The 16,001-nt window shown below is 45.6% G+C and overlaps 1 long non-coding RNA gene across 1 annotated transcript in view; it reads left to right on the top strand.

Annotated features, from left to right (window-relative positions):
- The first annotated feature begins 333 nt into the window (after positions 1 to 333).
- Positions 334 to 16,001, top strand: part of LOC148163673 (uncharacterized) — a 129,236-nt gene continuing 113,568 nt past the window's right edge. Inside the window, exon 1 of the long non-coding RNA XR_015768803.1 lies at positions 334 to 418. This is a non-coding gene — a long non-coding RNA (uncharacterized LOC148163673). The remainder of the gene's footprint in view (positions 419 to 16,001) is intronic.

Below are 16,001 nucleotides of genomic sequence, written 5' to 3'. Positions count from 1 at the left end.
TATGTGGCCATTTATGCTGCCAATTATTAAACATACACAAAAGATGTAGCCAAAGGTGTATCTGTTAATATTCATGGTTGAGTAACTACCACCAAATACTCTGAGTTGTATAAAAGGGCTTAAGGCTCAAACTCTTTTGGAAATGTCTCAAAGGACTCCTGTATGGGAGAGGAATCAAAGTGGATGAGGCTTATCTGGGAGACGATGACCAATGCAATTCGCTCAGTTTCGACTTACCAACCGTGTTATGCACAGGGGAAGATGGTATTTTTGTCCAGCTCTGTCGGATCCCTCTATGCATGTTATTTTGGCACATTTTCTCTCTTCCAGCAGAGGCAGCACCTCCACCCTCATCTGGCTTCGTAGCCGATTCCAAGAGGGTCCACAGTCTTGGCTGTTACTTTGCCTGATGTTTCAGGTCAGTGGGACCAGAAGGGTGTTGGGTTCTCTCTCACACTTAAAGCCTTGTTCTCACTTTGTGCTCATCATGACAGTATCTCAGGAATGTGCACCAGTCAGTTAAAATTAATTTACCTGTGTTAAAAAATATTGGCTTGGGAGAAAGTTATAGGTCAGTCTCCTGCCAGCTCCATTTGTGATCACTGTTGACACAAACTAGACACTTCTGCACCAGCCTTGAAAATGTCTTCCATTTTTTCCTTTTATGAAGTGTCAAATTTATTTGAGAAAATGCCCGCCATGTCTGTTTCCACATTTCTATTTTTGCCACTACTATTTATTTCTTTATCTCTTACGGACTTTTGCGGAAAGTGCCTGATGCCCGTCACCCCTCCTTCTGTGTATGTGCTATATTTAACCATAGCTTGCCCCCGAACACAGCCCCAAGGAGAACTTTCAGTGACTGTCCTTAAGATCAAGTCCGACTCTCGCAACCTGATTTTCCAAGTCTTGAGTGATCTGGGACCAGCATGCCTTTTTGACTTTTCCTCCTGGGCTGCTCTTGCGATCCAGAGTACCAGTTGAGCTCAACATCTCACCAATTCCCTAGTAGGTCAAGTGCGTTCATGCTTCTGTGACTTTGTTCCATCTGTTTCCTCCACCTGGATTATTATTCTCTCCCTCCTTTGCCTGGTGTACACCCATTCATCCATTAAGGCACAGCCAAATGGAATGGAATCTGTACAAATTCCCTTATCTGACATGACTGACACCACCAATGGCTGATCAAGCAAAAGAGTCAGGTAAGGAAGAAAATTAAAAAAAATAAAACCAACCTACTTAAACATCCTCACTTATATCGAGAACATTCATTTATTAACTCTTTGGTGTAAGGCTTTTTGAGTATGTTTTCATCAATTAAAATTCTCCATTGACTTTCTTCATAAACCATAGTCAGAAAGTTTTCTAGTTTGGGTCTTTAAAAAGTGAGACTGTAAGATGCCTGAAAAGCAATCTGAATGCAGAGTTCTTCTACACTTTTATGATTTCATCCCTAATTTTTTTTTTACAACTGTCTCACTGCTAATTAAATAGCATTAAAAAAACCCCAATTTTGCACAATAGTACAAATGTACTTAATGCCACCGAACTGTATATTTAAACAAGGTTAAGATGCTGTATTAGTCCCATAACAAGTCCCCTGAGTTTGGGGGGCTTAGACAACAGACAGGCTGGTCGTCCATGATGCATTTGTATCCAGGGATGACCACTTCCCCCTCTGTTTTATTACATTAAAGATAATCTTGGCATCTCCTCCTTGCAACCAGCAGAGGCTGATTGGAACAGTGGCAAAGTCAGGATTAGCTGCTGGGTCTCCTGACTCGCAACTTAGGTTTTTCCATTCTTCTAGGTCTCACAGGCTTGCTAAAGTTTTAACCTTTTGAGGGCCAACACTGGTTTCCTTAACTTGATATGTGTTTAATTACCTGGGCGGAGCTTTGCATATACTTGGAGCTCCAAAATTAATGATAGACTCAACAGCATCACCAACATGGTATCAAGCCAAGGGAGTGCTATGGCTGCGACAGTGCCACCTGGTGGCTTCCAGGTCCTGCAGAGGGGGTGAACATTCTTGGGGGCATGCCCTGGAGAAGTAGGGACCCCTTAAAAGCTCAGGTTTATTCCCTTATGCTAATTTTTTGGTCTTTTATTTTATTTTAAAGATGTATCTATTTGTTTTAGAGAGGATGAGCGGTAGGGGGAAGGGAGAGAGAATCTGAAGCAGACTCCATGCTCAGCTCAGAGACCGACGTGGGGCTCGATCTCATGACCCCAAGATCATGACCTGAGCTGAAACCAAGAGTCAGATACTTAACCGACTGTGCCACCCAGGTGCCCGAGTTTTTTTGTCTTTAAAAAAATACACTTTATTTTTTAGATCAGTTTAGGTTCACAGCAAGCTTGAGGGGAAAGTACAGAGATTTCCCATTTACACATTCCCACCTCCACCCCAACATCACCCACAGTCCGTGGTTTACATTAGGGGTCACTCTTGGTGTTGTACATTCTTTGTACATCCAAAGTTTGGATAAATGTGTCATGACCGGTATCCACCATTATAGTGTCATACAGAGTAGGTTCACTGCCCTAAAAGTCCCCTGTGCTCTGCCTGTTCATCTCTTCCCTAACCCACAATGACCACTGATCCCTTTACTGCCTCCACAGTGTTGCCTTTCCCAGAATGTCACATAGCTGGAATCCTACAGTACGGAGCCTCCTCAGACTGACTCCTTAAGGTTTCTCTGTGTCTTTTCATGGCTTGATCGCTCATTTCTTTTTAGTAATGATTAATATTTCATTTTCTGGCTATACCATGGTTTGTTTATTCATCTCCTGAAGGATATCTTGGTTGCTTCCAAGTTTGGCAGTTATGAATAAAGCTTCTATAAACATCCATGTGCAGTTTTTTTTGTGTGGATGTAAGTTTTCACCTCTTTTGGGTAAATATCAAGGAGTGTGATTGCTGGATCCTATGGTAAGAGTATGTTTAGTTTTGCAAGAAACTGCCAAACTGGCTTCCAAAGTGGCTGCACCATTTTGCATTCCCACCAGCAGTGAAGGAGAGTTCCTTTTGCTCCACATCCTCAAGAGTGTTTGGTGTTGTCATTGCTGTGGATTTTGGCCATTCTAATAGGTGTGTAGTAGTCTTTGTGCTAATTTTTAAGCCATCATTTTTTTAAACCATAAAAACACCGTTCTTCACTCACTGTTTATGTTACTGGGGAGGAGGAAGGGAATAGGCAGTGCTTTTAGAGGAAGGAATTTCTCACCTGGAGGAGATACTGATACCTTTTGCCAAACTTGGGGAAATTGGAATTCTGCTTAGCATCTGAAGTAAAGGCAGAGTACCCCTCCATCTTTGCAACTTGCAGACACATGGAAACCTTGATGTTTCTGTGCAAATTTATTCAGTGTTCTTACTGACATGTAAAATCTATTGTGGGGGCTCCAAGTCCTCCTAGGGCCGAGCTCTCCTAAGATGGGAGGAGAGAGGATGGTGCCTTTGGTTCCATCAATCTTTTCTGCCCCAGCTAAGCTGAATAGCTTAGCTCTGTGCCCTTCCTGCTGGTGGCCACATCAGCTCCGCCCTCTCATGTCCCTTCCTGCCTGCCCCCAAGCCCATCTGCCAGAGACCTGTCAGTCCTCAAGGGCCAGTAGCCTTCCCTGGGCAGGACAACAGGTTGTATTGGTTTCTTTTTCTGAAACCCTAGCGCTTTTAAAATTAGAAACATCTGTGCCTCTACTTATATGTTATTTTTTTCTGAAATTCTTTTTTCCTCTTTTGCTGTCTGGTGAGATCTTACTCAGCTTTAAATGTACAACCAGTACATCATCTCTTATGTAAAGCCTCACCCCATCCCTTAAAAGAAGAAAAATGTGCTCTATCTGCTGTTGCATTTCAATGACACATCATTACAGACAATGGTGTGCTGGTCAACCACCTCAAAAACAAAACCAAACAAAAAACAAAAAAACCCACCAAAAAATAAAAACCACACAACAGAGACCAAAACAACAATAGTAAAAACCCTGGTCTGTAGTGGTTACCAGTTTCAACAGTGTAAATATTCCTACCACAGTTGATTCCAAGCCCCTGTGACATTTCTGATGTGGAGTTGGGGAGAGAGGCGTACAGTTTTCACGTAGACTGCCCAAGTTTTGAGGACACGGAGAATGCGAGCACGTCTTGCTCATCTTTGGGGACTGGGACCTGGTCTTGTATTTGGCATATAGCAAGAGCTCTGTGTATAGCTGTTGCTAGGTATTTGTTATGTGAATGGCTAGCAGGTCACCAAAGCTCCCCATGGACCGGCAGGCTGGATGAATCTGCGGATCAGGGTAACTGTGACTGTCCTTATATGGGGCACCCTAAAGAAAGCCAGTCTACCCAGTGAGATGCAGGACAAGTATTATATATGTGGCCATCTTTATTCTGGAAACAGGGACTGTGATCCAAAGACTTCTCTATTAAGACTTTTCAGTTTTTCCACTAGTTTGCCTCGCAAGCTCTAGGACTGAACGTTAATCTAAAATGTCACTACAGCTGAAGCGGTGGGTGCAGGGGTGTCCCAGTAGGTGTCCCAACCTGCCAGCTGGGAAAGGTTGTCCAGGAGGAGGGACAGGAGGGCAGGGCCACTTGCTGCAAAAGTGAGTTTCCTAAAAAATACTAGGCCAGAACTAAGCTTCATCTCTCCACGTAGTTGATGTGACATTATTACCCTGCAATGCAGCTGAAAATGATGGTTTTCAGATTCTCAGGGAGTGGCATGTGTGCAGATGTCAGCACTTGTGGGCATGGGGAGGAATAGAGCAGACATGGGCCAGCAGAGGACGTCTCTGCAGCTGCTACCCATTTTGCTCTGCCCCCTCCTTTGCTTCTTTCCATTCCTGCTTGGTGTTGGCTCAATGTTTTGGGCTATGACTAAGTTTTCATGATCTTTGGTGGCTAAGCAGACACCAAGCAAGAAGACCCTTCTCCCAGTGCAATGGCTCTGCCTGAAGTGCCACTGGGGAGGACAAGTTGGCATTGGACTCTTGCTTTTCTCCTTCCTGGGCGCTTAAGATTGCAGGGGACTTGCTCAGAGGGGATTTGGAACAAGAGTCTGCTTTGGACAATGGCTCAGAGAGGATGAGGTTGGACGTTCTAACAAGTGAGCTGAGAAACAAGGGACCTTGGGACTTGTCACCTTGCAGTATGAACTTGACAGTCACTGAAGCAGTCTGCCTTAGTTTTCCTTTCTACCCGAGCCCCTTTCTCTCCATCTCTGTCAACCCATCTCTCTCCTCTGGCTTTAAGCCTCTTTATTTCAGGAGCCCAGTTCTCTCAAGATATCCGCATGAAACTTCCTTGCTCTGGAAAACTAGTCTGGATGCTCTCTCAGTCATCTACACATCAGTATAAACTTAAGCTAATGTTCTACCTCCATATGTGACACTACATTTGAAACCTCCAAGCTGGGCACTTTTCCAGGTGCTTCTCTAGGAGTAACAAGATAAAACCCAGCCTTTTGCAGATTCCCTTTCCCTGTTCCTCTATAAACACACGGATAGGAAGGGGCTATTTTGAGATGACGGCATGAAACTTCTTATTCCTTTCACATATGGGAAGATACATTGTTCTCCAGCTCCTATTCCTCATAGCTTAAAAACACTAGTGTCTCCTTTCTTGAAAGTTTGAGAGTATGAGGATGGGGAAACGAAAATTTTAGCACAGGAGTCTCTGTAGCTAGAACCAAGTTTCTAAAAATGTGCCATGTTACATAACCCAGGGGAAGGGATGGAAAAGTACCAGCTGGTGTGAAGCTGGAGACTTTTCTCTGACTCATTCAGGCGAAGGCACTTGAATTAAGATGCATCTCAGAAAAGCCAAACAAAACCCATTCATTCTCCAGGGCTTTGCATTTGCTGGGGGGGGGGGAGGGGGAGGGGGCGGGAGTTGGAATGTCACCATGGGACAGAGCCTTCCCGGCACCGTTGTAAGAGTTTACAAGGATTTTTCTTGTGATCCTCGAGGCCTGCTTCCAGGGCCTTCGGGTCCCTTTCAGATGCCCAGTGCCTTCCTGCTTGTATCTGTGGCCCCACACCCCTACCAGGCAGACCGCCTCCAATGGCCCCAACTAGCTTCCCTTGTCAAACTTCCCATTTCTCTGTCCTGTGGCCTCCAGGTTGCACTTGCCATGTGTTGTCTTTAATGGATCCTTGCCATCGAGAGCTAACCAAATAGAGCACCTTAACAAAGTCACAACATTTAAGCTCAAACCAGTGCCCAGCTGCTTACACAGTGACAGAATTGGCCCTCATATTAGAATGATGAGCCTGATGGGAAGGAAGATGTCTTTGGCCAAGTGGAGTCTTTGGAGCTCTCTCTAGTCACACTAGTTGCTAGCCAGCTGCCTTCTCTACCAACAGAATTACGTGATGGGGCCCATGGGCGAGCTCTTCTCCTTTTCCCAAGACCCCTAATTGTTCCAGGGCACGAGAGGAAGCAATCTGCTGTCTCTAGTGCCTTCGTAGAAACTGGTTTATCATACTGCTGCTTCATTGCAAGACAAGCTGAAGACTGGTTGGAATGTGAAGAAGAGCCTAGGGGGTTCTGATGGAGATTGTAGGAGACTGAGGTTGAAGTGGTTACCATAGCACCGGGTTTACGGGTGGGGGCACATGGGGGCCTGGTATGTTAAGAATGCAGGGAGGGGAGATGTGTTTTCCTAAGGTGGAAACTTTCCACCAAAAGGAATGGAGACTGCCTCTGTTTCATTCCCAGTGCTGGTCCTCTGGCTGCGGGGATGGAGACAGCCATAGCTTTGCTGTCCTTGGTCCCTGCCCGCTGCCCCCCTGGGCACTGTGCTTTGCCACCAGGGAGTGAGCAGACGGCCCAGCACTGTGCTGGACATGCATAACAGAAGGAGGGAGGGAACACCGCCCTTCCATTCAGGGATTTAGAAGGATGCAGGAAAAACTCTGAAATACAGACTTGCCTGAGACAGGAAAACCAAGGAAGAGAGCCGAGAAAACAGAAAGGAAAAATGAGGTAGACCTCTTGCCCACAGTTTTCTTAGACAATATGGGGTGTCCAACCTCCCAGCAATGGCACAAGGCTTCTTTTTTGCCCTGGAAGCCACCCCAGGAGCCTCTGAGATCTTCAGATCTCAAGAAGCTCTTGCCTTCCAGAACACCTGAGGTCATCTCAGAGAACATGTCATGTTTCAGATGGGGCTACGTGTGAGTGATGGATGGGAAATCTGGACCACCAAGTGCCCCGACTGACTACCTACAGCTACCTACTTCCTTGTCCACAAGGCTGTCACCTCGTCAGACTGAGTCAGAGTTTCTAGGGTCCAGGCACGTGTATTTGAAAGTTCTGGAGATTTCAGTGTGTGGCCAGCATTACGTCTCTGGCTGAGGCCAGCCTGGAGACTGATGAGAGCTACGGCAAGTCCTCCTGTTTTGTAGACAGGAGAGCAGCAGGGCAGTAGCCTTCAGGGCTGTTAACTCTTTATACCCTTAGAGACTGTTACTAAGGCAACTTCTTCCTCCTCAAATGGTACTATTCATTTCGGGTCTCCTTTGCCATGCTTGGTGTCTGTGTGCCCTAGTCCTTTGAACTCCAGACTCTCCGTGTCCCTCTCACGTTGTGGGAAAAAGGAGACAGCCACTCAGGAGGCTGTCTATCGTAGAGTCTAACAGGAAGTTTTCCTCATCTGAATCATGGACTTTGCCCCTGATATAGTCACGGCAACTCGTTTACCACTGAGTCACACACAGTGTTTTCTTATGACATCATTAATCCATTTCAAAAAAGCTTGGACGTTTACAGAGCCTATTGATGAATGGGTTACCTGAGTTAGTACATATTGATTCTAGAAGGCACATTGCCCTACTTCTAGGATTACATTAGGCCCTATGAATCATTTTTGCTAAACATTTCCTTTGGTGATCTGAAAATGTGTCAGTTTATGTCCAGGGAAGGCCCAGTTGTTCTACAGAATAGAAATTCAGAGCTGAAAGGGAGTGTGGAGGTCATAGGATCTAGTGCCCTTATTTTGTATGTAAAGAAACTGAAGTCTGCAGAAGTGAATCAGTAACTAAGGTCATACACAGAGAAGTGGTAGAGAGAAGATTCCAATTCATATCGTCTGACTTACAGTCCAGTGGCATTTCCCCTACAGTCTGTCTCTTACCGCTTCTTAGTTGTCAACCATCATCCCTCAGTGCACCTTTGGCACGGGGCCGTTTTGATACCTGGCTGATCTGCACATTATTCCTGGCCCCAAAGGCACTCATAATCTCTGGCCTGTACTCTTGCTCTCTTCCTTTGCACTAATAACTACAAGCTATTTAGGAAATATTTCTTGCCCCAGAATTATACCCATTATAAGAAAAACGTAAGGAAGTGCCTAAAATATGGACACAATTAAGCAATTATCCGTCATGCTTAAGAGGCTCTTAATAGAACACAAGTGCTGTAGTTAAGAAAAGCAGAACCACATGCAAGTTATTTTCTGTAGAGTCACACACACATACACACATGCTTGGCATATATATACATCATTGAGAATCTAACATTAATGAGATCCAAAGCCTTGCCATGTCTCATATTAGTTTATAACACAAATTCTTAGGTTTTAGTTCATCTACAGAGACTGATGAGTGTTCTTTTGATTTGGAGAACTCTAGAGAACAATGATCAAGCTTTTCATGCTTACCTGTGGGAAAATTTAAGTTCTTTCCAGGTTTAGTGTCCCTTTTCTTCAAGTTTGAGTAAGCCATCCATGGCTGGTTCTATATTTAATACTTGCTAAAGTTGACATAACCTACATGGAAGAGAGTGACATTTTAGTGACCAACCCTCCAAGTCTGCATTCCCCAAATGGGGTTTCAGAAAGATGCTCGTGGGCTTGCCTCTCTCAGATTCAGCACTGTGACCCTCACGGACACCTGCTGACTTCATTTCAGGAATTTGTATAGCGTGTTTCAAGTCCTATCCCGTCCCTCCTGCATCGCTCACAAGCCTACTTTGGTGCCTCTGATTCGTGTAGCCTTGTCTTCTCTTTCTTGTCTTATTCAGTCTTTGATTTTTTTTCCTTTTTGATTGTTATATTTTCCTTAGGGTGAGCTGATGTGCAGAAGTAGCAGAATTCCAGGTATTTTAAGATGAACCGTTCGTGGTTACACTTCTGAGTGTTAGCCTATCTAAGCACCAGAGAGTCCTCCTGTAGGGTTTCTGTAGGTACTACTTGGCTGTTTTATAGACAGACAACCTGACATCCAGAAGGGAGGCTTCCCATGTTACTGTCGAAGGAGCCAGTCCAGCTAAGCAGACTTTGAGATTCTAATCACATGGCTGTACAAGTCATAAGAATCAAAGGAACCTTGGTAAACTAATATGAGTGCCAAGCCATCTATGGCCTGGTTGGAATGTTTCATGCTCCGTTGGAAAGAAGAGAAGTGGCAAGTACTATACTTCTCCACTTTGAACCTGAGGAATTCTAGATTTTTGAAAGTTGAGGTAAAAATCTTTGCAAGTAAAGAGCTTTCTTTTGCTTAGTCATGGTAAAATGCTAGCATCATTAGCAGGATGCTAGCACTGTGGGGATCTGTTCTAACTCCCTCCTTTTATGGAAGAGGACGTTGAGAACTTCTGGAGGTGGACTAGTACATCCCCCACACATGGCTGTTAGTGCCTGAGTGGGGACTGGAAGCCAGTTTTCCTGACTACTTCTATCAACTTTCCCCACAACATCACACAGCCTTATATCCACGTCCTCATGCAACTTGATGTAATGAAGCATATTGAGTTCTATATATCATTGCTCAGGCCAGGTACTTTGAAGTCATAAAAAAAAAAAAATCATAATGAAGTTTTTGTAAACACCCCCCAACAAGAATGTAAAGACTTTGGGAATGAGGAATTCTTAACTTTTGGCATACCATAGAGCTGTGATGATAGACATCATATTTTCTGAATTAAATTATCAGGGTGCATAGTCTCACTAAGAATGCATTGCCTCTGGTTGGAATATTTAGTCTTTGGATATGGAAATGTTAGAGTAAGGGAAGTTTTGATAGTTTTTTGGTGGGGGGGCTATAATAAGATGGATCAGGAATGCATGAAGCTATGAAGCATTTTCACCTGATCTGATTTGGGGAGTGATTATACCTGGTACCCGAAGCGAGGAGGCACAGAGGAAGGTGATAACACACTATAGATTTTGAGTTAGGCTTTTTTAACTGTAAGAAAGTAAAACTCACCTCACCTTACTGAAAAGGGGCACATTGGGCCGAATGTATACACGCATCTTTCCAGTTACCCCTGGTCCTACCTGCCTTCACCAGGGCCCTCAGCTGCTTGCTCCATGGTGGGAGCTTGGCAGCCCTGGCACTAACCCCACCTCCCGACCTCAGGGTCACATGGTGGTCTTGGCTGCTTCCACCACATCCAGACTCAGGTGTGGTGCTGCACGGTGGGTGCAGGATCTGGGTTCCCTGGTGCTAACTGGAGAAACTCAACCTGGAGATGCAGGTGAGTTCACCTAGCATGGGGTGAAAACAGCCTGAAGGTGCGGGGTGGGGAGCGGGGATATTTAATGCCCCATGCAGTGAGCTCTGACCAACGAGACAGCAGAGGGGAAGGAATTGGCTCATAAATTCCTCCCCTCTCCCCTCCCCACTTCCCTCCTGCCACCACGCATGAACTCTTCTAGTGCAGTGTTACCTTCACCGAAATGTTCCACATGACAGAACAGACAGCTGTGTTTTCTTTTGAGGTGATGACAGCTGGGTAGCACACACCTTGTATTTGCTTTTCACATGTTCTCACTTCCCTTCCCGTCTCCCCTCACTCTGGCTGCCCTGGGGACTGCACCCACCTCTCTGTAAAGCATCAGCAGGTGAGGTTTGCTTGAGAGTATAACCAGGAAGCTAGGAACATGCCACACGCCAGTTCTCCTTCTAACTCAGTCGGCCTGGGATCGCCCGAAGTGGCCCTAGGGAGCGAACACCCTGGTTTTCTTTTTGTCATGGTGCGTCTGCTTCTCTATATGTATTTGCTGTGGCCTCTTCTTCCCAAGGAGCCAATTATTTCCACGTTATTTGCACCAAATCTCATAAAGACCCAAACAAATTGTTTAACCGATGACTGTCACACTTCCTGGGCAAACATTTTGTCCCAGAGCTAGGAAGCAATGTAGAAAAGACACAGTGGAAAACTTTGAGAATTGGCAGGTTGAACAGGAAGGGAGGATGAAGAAAGGAGTGGGGTGAGCTCAGAGGAAACTTATTCGCTGAGAGGCTATAGAGGCTGCACGGTCCCTACCTTCTTCTTTGCAGCAGAGGGAGAGGGAGAACAGGTGCGGGGCCTTGGAGGATGTGGGGGGCTGAAGCATACAAGCTGCTCCCCCTTAGTTACAGAGCACCCCTCTCCATCAGACCTTGCTCTGACGGCTTTATTTGGGTTCTTTTATTGAACCATGGGAGCAACCTAACGAGGTTTCACAGATGGGGAAGCTGAGACATAAAAAGGAGCAGTGATTTGCCTAAGGTCCCCGCAGCTGGACGGAGGCAGGGCCAGGCTGCAGTCCTTCCCCTGCATGCCTCCTCCATCCCTCCCAGACCATCCAAGACGGGCAGATGCGACAGATGTGGGAAAGAACTCCCGGGTCACTACAGAACATGTTTTCGGTGAACAGTTTTATTGTATAGGTTGAAGCCTGTGACCTTTCTGTTTGGAAGCACAAGTCACAGTGACAACAGAATGGCATTGTGCACACCCCAGATCACAGTGAGACTGCTGATCCACCAGAGTCTGTTGCACAGGTATGACTGATTGCTTAAGATTTCATGTCAACCATGCAGTTAGAATCCCAACCATTCGTTCATCCCTGCAGTTACCTGGCGTGTAATTATCGAGCTCCTTCTGCATACTGCACTCCGTAATGACCTTGTGTTGGGCACTGTGTTCGAAACAGTGAACGGGACAGACGAGGTCCCTGCCTGCCCTCGTGGGCCCTGGTAGCCACCAGCCACTTCTGACCAGTGAGCACTTGATACGTGGTTGGGCCTTGTTGAGATGTCCTGCAAGTGTAAAATGTCTGCCGAGTTCAAAGACTCAGTACATAACAGAAGGTAAAATATGTCATTAATCATATTTTATATTGATTGCATGTTGGACCAATAATATATTGGACATAATGGACTAAATAGAATGCCTTATTGAAATTGATACCACTTGTTGTTTTTACTTTTTTAAACACAGCTACTAGGAAATTTAAGATTACATATCTGGCTCATGTTATATTTCTGTGGAACAACACTGGTCTGGAGAGAACTAACTAGATCCTGAGCAAATAATCAGAGCACAAAACGTACTTTTGAGGAAGAAGCCATTGGCACGTAATGTGTCTCCTCTAGGAAGCCAAAGAAGGATGTGGGAAAAGAAGCTTATGCCTCCCATAAATGGTAGATTTTATTATCCTTCATGTTATTTCTAAGAGCAGCAATCTTAACCGCGCAGCTATTTTAAGGCATAAAGTGTTCATTTGCTTCACTGCTAGACTTGGTCCTGGATAATGATTAGATTAGCACAGCCCTTGTGTTAATGAAGGCCTGACTGCATTTTGCAGATAAGCTGTGAATGGTGCTAAGTGTGTGTGTGTGTGTGTGTGTGTGTGTGTGTGTGTGTGTGTGTGTGTGTGTGTTAAAGGACAGCACTGTGTTTTAATTATGATAGTTACCATTTACGGAGAATTTGCTTTGTACCTGAGATAGTCTTCTAGGTGCTATTTTTTATTATCTCCCTCATCCCCAGACAGCCCCCTGGGAGGGTATTGCTGTCTCCTCCTTATGAATGCAGGGTGGGAGTCGGGAGGTCCAGGGGCTGGCTTCGGGAGTATCGCCAGTATGTGGCCCATCTGGGATCCATACCCAGGTAATGTGTCTCTAGGGCCACATCTCTCCCCTGGGTTTGAATTCCAGTTCTGCCCCATACAGGCACTGAGATCTGGGTAAAACACTCACCCCCATGGAAACCTCAGTTCCATCTTTCATTAGCCGAGGGGATACTTTTCTTGCAGTGAGATTTGGAGATAACCCTACCTGATAAACATACCCAGCACGGTACCTGGCACTTCGTATGTGCTCAGTCAACCATAGCTATTATTGTCCTATTTAGAGCCTCCCATGAGAGGGAATTGTTACATTAAAATCTCCTATTTTTGTAAACCCAGATGAGTTATCTGGGTAGCTTGCTGAGCCTCTATCACTCATGGCACAGTGGGGAAAGGCGGGGACACATCTACTTCCTGCTCAGTCCTAAAAGTGCGCTGAATGTGAACCTGCCATACTGTCTCAGAGGGCAATCTGCTATTCCTTTGCCAACTTTTTCTTTCCTGAAAACTCTCCGTTGGGGTCTGGCATCACAGGAGTTGGATTATTTTTCTTTGGGGAGGTCATTTCAAGCTGGTGACAAACATAATTGATCCTAACAAGTGGAGTGCCATTTCAGCCAGCAGAGAGCAAACAGAGAGAGATTCCTCCAGGGGTGTGGAGGCATGACCATGTCTGCCATTCCCCAGGAGACCCTGAGGCTTCAGTTGGAGGTAATTCAGGGTAGGGGGTGATCACCTTCCAGCCTGTGCCATCCCCCAACATCTGATCCCATGGAGATGGAGCAACGGAAGGCTTGAGTTACTCTCTTCCCATCAACAATTGTTAAGAAGACGGTCTTCTCCAAAACTCAAAATATCCAGCCAGGATTCCTGCCAATGAATACAGATGGGTTGGTTTTGTATTGGAGTAATTTCTCTAGGTTCTCCAGAGAGAGAGAACCCATAGCTATACACACAAACATGACACACCCCCCCCATATCTATCATCGATATGTATATTAGAGAGAGAGATTTATTACGAGGATTGGCTCCTGCAATTCTAGAGGCTGGGAAGGCCCACAGTCTGCCTCCCACAAGCTGGAGGCCCAGGAAATCCAGTGATGGGATTCAGTCTGAGCCTGAAGGTCTGACAACCAGGGAAACATATATAACTCACAGTCCAAGGGCCACAGAAGCTGAGATGGTCCAGCTCAAATGATGAGGCCGGATAAAAGGGATGAATTTCTCTTTTCTCTCCCTCTTGATCTATTCAGGCTCTCAACAGATTGGATGATGCCCACGCACATTGGGCAGAACTGTTTACTGAGTCCATGGATTCGAATGCTAATTTCGTCTAGAAACACACCCTGAAATAATGTTTAATCTGGGTTCCCTGTGGCCAGCCAAACTAGGTAGATAAAATTAACCATCCCAAGCTCCCAGGGATCTCATTCATTCATTCATTCATTCACTCATTCATTCGTTTGTTCAACATTTACTGTTATGTTCCTGGCACTGAGTGTGATGCTGGGGAGTCAATGAGGAGCAAGAACAGATAAGACCTCTGCATCCCTGGAGCTGGTGCGTAGAGGGACGGGCAGAGACTAATCAAATAATCTGAAAGGCTCTGGACTAGAGAGTGGATTTCTGAGGTCCCTTGCAGCTCTCTGAAATTAAATGGCTCTCTTTGGTCTCTGAACCTCATACCTCACAAAAAAGAGAGTCACCAATTCCTGGCAGTCCAAGGATCCAAATTAACAGGAACTCGCCTGGCTTGGCTGGGGAGAGTCTCCTTGACTTGGCTTTGGTCAACAGTACCACGCGAAGCAGAAGTCAAGTCCTGTCATTCTGGAGGCTCCTAACTCCACTTCACTTGCCTGTCCTGGCGTGTTATTTGTTTGTTTTGGTGGAGTGGATTCCATCTTTGGTGATGAGCACTGACACTGCAGAGCCAATTACTGGCTGGGGTTGAGCATGACATCTCTTTGGCTGCAGTCCTAGCTTCTTTTCTGCTCTTCTGGTCATTAGCTTGTTGCTACCTGGGCTGTGTCATGGGGCTTGCCTCTGAGCCAAACAGCCGTAGGCACTCTTGAGGGTTTAAGCGGGTTTTTTAGCCAAGGGCCTCCCCTCACCCCTTGGCTTTCAGTGTCACTAGTTCTTGAACTTTCCAGACCTCTTTGGTGGATTATATGCTCAGGTTGGAGGCTCATTCGTTTACAGAATTCGTTTACCAAGCTCACCCAGGTTGTTGGTATCGAGTACCTTCTATACGCCAAGCCCTGGCTAGATGTTGAGATTCAATAAATCCAATGGTGGGACTTCCTATTTCATTAGGGGAAAAAGGAGAGAGTGGAAAGGATCAAGTGTGGAACACACGTGCACACACACACACACAGGCACACATGTGCACACAAACACAGAGCCAAAGAAAAGGAAACAAGGATGAAAGAATATGGGATTTAAGGAAACAGAAGCTTTGATACAGAGTGAAAAAGTTTGAGGTTGTAAAAACTAGAAAAGATTGAACGAGGTCTCAGGGTCAGAACGTAATATAAAGGAGTATTTATTAGAGGAAAGCCACCCAAGTCTCTACTCTGGAAGACAGAAGAAGGAATTTGGATGAGACAAAAAGAAAAAAAAAATCATGTTTGAATTGTACGGTGAGGAAATCTCTTTAAGCTTCAGTTTTTATTGAAGTTATCCATTCACCAGGTTTCAAGAGTCAGATAGTTATCCAGGGTTCAGAATCCCAGCAGATTTGTCTTTAGTGTTTGCCTTACCAGAACTGTCTACATGCCTAGCCCTATAGGATACTGTACTCACTGTCGATTTCTGCATAACCAATTACCTCAAACCTTAGAGGCTTAAAACCTTGTACATTTATCGTCTCACCATGTCTGCGGTCAGAGCCCAGGTGTGGCTCACCGGGGTCTCTTGTCTCTCACACACTGCCATGAAGGCTGCTGGCTGGGGCTGTGGTCACCTAGGGGGCCAATCCAGGGGGCGTTTGTTTACAAGCTCGCTCACGTGGCTGTGGGCAGGATGTGTCAACTCCTTGCCACCTGGGCCTTTCCAGAGGCAGCTCACAACCTGGCAGGTGCCTCCCCTCAGAGAGAGGAGGAGAGAGCAGGAAAGAAGTCAGTCTGTTTGTCACCTGATCTCAGGAGTGATACTGCA

Source organism: Eumetopias jubatus, unplaced genomic scaffold (genome assembly GCF_037043125.1).
Source record: "Eumetopias jubatus isolate StellerSeaLion01/CBP00866 unplaced genomic scaffold, mEumJub1_p1.0 scaffold_8, whole genome shotgun sequence".
NCBI classification, from domain to species: Eukaryota; Metazoa; Chordata; class Mammalia; order Carnivora; family Otariidae; genus Eumetopias; species Eumetopias jubatus.
Note: the sequence above shows the minus strand (reverse complement) of the source record. Positions and strands in the feature narration are given on the sequence as shown.